This window comes from Mandrillus leucophaeus, unplaced genomic scaffold (genome assembly GCF_000951045.1).
Source record: "Mandrillus leucophaeus isolate KB7577 unplaced genomic scaffold, Mleu.le_1.0 Scaffold657, whole genome shotgun sequence".
NCBI lineage: Eukaryota > Metazoa > Chordata > Mammalia > Primates > Cercopithecidae > Mandrillus > Mandrillus leucophaeus.
Genome location: NW_012107108.1, coordinates 1,013,508 through 1,017,644, shown reverse-complemented (window position 1 = coordinate 1,017,644; position 4,137 = coordinate 1,013,508).

The following is a 4,137-nucleotide window of genomic DNA, read 5'->3' as shown; positions in this document are numbered from 1 at the left end:
GGGTGGTGTAGGAAAGGGATAGTGTAGGAAAGGGGTGGTGTAGGAAAGGGGTGGTGTAGGATAGGGTTGGTGTAGGCAAGGGGTGGTGTAGGAAATGGTGGTGTAGGAAAGGGGTGGTGTAGGAAAGGGTGGTGTAGGAAAGGGGTGGTGTAGGATGGGGTGGTGTAGGAAAGGGTTGGTATAGAAAAGGGGTGGTGTAGGAAAGGGGTGGTGTAAGAAAGTGGTGGTGTAGGAAAGGGGTGGTGTAGGAAAGGGGTTGGTGTACGAAAGGGTTGGTGTAGGAGAGTTGGTGTAGGAAAGGGTTGGTGTAAGGTGCTGACATTTGCATAAGTTGCACAGGGGTAGGAGAGGGTGATGATGGAAGGTTGGAAGAATGTGATATTTGGGTGGAAATAACAACTTAGAAATTGAGTCATCTTTTTGCTACAGAGGAGGGCATTCCCTTCACTGTACAGTGAGAGGCTGCTGTATCCATGACTCTTGACAAAGATGTTCACTTTTTGCCTTTTCCTGCATTATTGGCATCTGGAGTTCTAACAGCCAAGAGAGACAGAGGTCATAGTGGAATCAATATTTCTATTATAGATAAGAAAATCTCAGAAGGAGGGCCTACATAGATTAATCTGTACACAACCAAACTAAGATTTAAGAATGTTTTGAAGATAATCCTGGGATTATGTATCACATTTAATTTTAAACTTCTTTCTTTATTCTCCTTTGCTTTATATTTTCTCTCTGCTATTTTATTCCTCCTTGAAATAAAATTGGAAAATAATGTGTTTTAAATGTAGAATCAAGGAATAACAAGAAATCATCATTTCAACTGTTATCATTCACAGTGAAATTAAATGCTTGGATGATTACTTTGTTGATTACTAACAACTCCAAAATTCTGATTCTCAATCCACAGTCTATTGAATCATATTAATCATATCAATGGCTTGCTTTTATTTAATGGAAAAAGACAAAGAAGAAAAAGAGTGTCCAGTAGAGAGGAGGAGAAAGTACCACAGAAAACACCAGGATCCTCACGATAAGTTCGCTTTATTCCACTCCATACTTCCTGTTACTTAGGAGCTTCCAATCATTGCAGTAACATAAGGTCCTACACTTTAACCCAACCCTTCCTCTTGTACTATCCTTAACTTTGACTAGTATGAGGTGAATACTTGAGCTCAGTGACTTCCCATGGCGTTCACACCTTGGGAGTTGTTCTTACTCATATAACAACCCTCAATTAATGTTTGGTATTCTTACACAACCAGTGGGAAAACAAGTGTGTGATACGCATCTGGAAAGCTTAGAAAAGATAGAGAGACATATACCTAGGCTTGTTTTTATTTTAATTGAATACTTTGCAAAGGTATCTTCTATATTTAAAAATGTAAATCCAATTCAAACAGATTGATATTGAATTAACAGGAAGTAATAAATTGGTTTATTTATCCTAGTGGAATTAAAAAATCTTGCTAATCTATACATTCAATTTCTAGTCCTTAGTTTGAAAAGAGCATTTTCTTCCTTTTGAAATATATTTGAGCATAGTAACTTTCAAGGTCCTAGGTTTATTGGCATAATTTAATGGAAAAATTTATGCTCCAAAGCATTCATTTTTTTTCCCCCAAGCTTTGTGGTTTTCAATTTCTCATCTACTGATTGGCTTTTAGTTTACATGGCAGAACAGAATCTTCTCAACTTTTTGATTCCTGTAATAAAATATTCAATGGAGAACTAAGCCAAAGTTTGCTTCAACCAAGGGTATGATCTCATCCTTATTCTTGTTTTTATGCTTATTGAAATACAGCTATTCCTATATGTATTTAGCTAAGCAATAGGCTTAAGCATCAGTTGTCTTCTTTGGCTAATTTGTTTCGAAAGTGATTAAGCCCATGTTCACATAAAATAATATTTAAAACAGTAAAGCTCCGTGTGCACAACAGTACTGATACCACTGTAATATCTCAAGACTAAATTATATACTCTCCTCCTAGCCCCCTTTCACTCCTTCACTCTTCACCACATAGGACACTTTCTGGAAAAGAAGTCCAGGCAAAGAGACATTAGTTTAATTCTTGCTAACGTCACATAAAAATACATCACCAGCTTGGAATTTCTGAATTCACATGAAAGGATGATACTGACTTTACATGTGAAGTTTCATATTCCACTGGTGTCAAAATTGGTGGATAGAAGAGTGTAGGTTTGTAAAGCAATTTCAAGGCAAGCTTCTAATGGTAACTTTAGCCCACAGTTTGGATCCTGTGCCCACCTGACATCTATTCTTTTTGTTTTTTTTGTTTTGTTTTGTTTTGAGACGGAGTCTGGCTCTGTGGCCCAGGCTGGAGTGACTGGCACAATCTCTGCTCACTGCAAGCTCCACCTCCTGGGTTCACGCCATTCTCCTGCCTCAGCCTCCGGAGTAGCTGGGACTACAGGTGCGCACCACCACGCTCGGCTAATTTTTTGCACTTTTAGTAGGGATGGGATTTCATCGTGTTAGCCAGGATGGTCTCCATCTCCTGACTTCGTGATCCACGGCCTGGGCCTCTGATATCTATTCTTAGCTGTAGGTGGGGACCAGGCCCTAGAAAGCTGGGAAGTCAGGGGACACCACTGCAGGTTTCTGTCTATTCTGCTGGCATTCTAAGTGGTTCTGTTTGGACCTAGGTGCATTAGAACTACCCCTCAAACAGATGATGACTCTTAAGAGCCCTGGAATTTCTTTATTACCCAGGGAGTCACTGGGGACTGGCTGTAGGTGCCAGATTTGGTGATGGCATTTTGTGAATCACTGAGCTCATTTCGGGGCAGAGCAGCTTCCTAATGTGACTGTCATCTCCTCTTCCTTTCCCTCCAACACCAACCACACTTCTCCGCGCTGGCCAGGTGTTTCCCAACCGACCCCTTCGTACAAAGATCAACCTGACATTGTTTGGTAGTCAGTGATATAAAGCTTGTTGTCTAAATCAGCATCTGCGATTTTACCGACTGATAGAAAGGTACAGGATAGAATATGATTTGGGACAGGAGTCTCATCAATGTGTTGCCTTTCTGTTGCATGGAATGATATGTTTTGAAGTTGGAAGTGTCCTGAAATTTCAGGACTTCATCTTAAAGATGAGAAAAAGATTAGGTGTCATGCACAGCTATTTTGTGGCAGAATCAGAATTCAACCCCCAGTCAAGTTATGGTATTTTCTGTGTCAGAGGAAAGTCCTTTTGATAATCCCAGAAATATTAAGACTCCAGTGGCAGCGAATATTTGATTTCCACTTTGAAACGTAGGTCACATTAGCAGGATATTCTGTAAAGGAGCTTTGCATGCAGTTGGTCCTCTCTCTGTCAACCGCATCTGCGACTCAAGTGGACCGAGTTCAACACAGCCACACTTGTTCCAGAAGCCAATTTTGTTTGGGCCCTAATATAGAGATGGTCCCATCCGGCCTTTAAGCATGCGAAGTGTGGGTAGCTATGTTTGTTACGATAGCTGAAAGGAGAAAGCCATAAAAACAAAATCTCTCCTGAAAGCGAAATCTCCCACTATTTCATCCGATTTAAAATTGCGGAAGTGACAGAAAACACCGGAAAGCTTACCCAACCTCTCTTAAAAGAAGTCCTAGAAAAAGAAAGCATTTATTTCCTTAATGATTCCTAAGTAATAGCTAAATATGGATGCAATTCTGAACCATCTGCGGATGTTCCCAGTGTAATGTTCCTCTTCTGGGGACATCGCATCATGTTTATTTATGTCACTCCCTGTCCTGTCCCCCACTGAAGCGGACCTGGGCACGGCTGATGGTTGTACCAAGATGTGCACCTTCTTCCTGTTTCCAGGGCGGTGCGATGGGAGGCAGGAGTGTGTCCCCAAGGAGGGAAGAAAAAAAAATCCCATGGTTGCTTATTTGTCTGCTGCTTCTGGCTCTGCTGAGAGGTGAAGTCATTCTCATTTCTTTGTGTTCGGAAGTATCGCCTGCGGCTCGTTGAAAACTTAGCGCTAGACCTGCCTCTCGGAGACTTGCTCCCTCTGGAAATGCCCAGCTGAGGATGCGCGTGGCGCGTGTTGAAGCGCAGTGCCTGGGAGTTGGACACTTGTGGACAGGTGCGCGGCCGGGCGTGGGGACAGGTGCGCTGCGGCCGG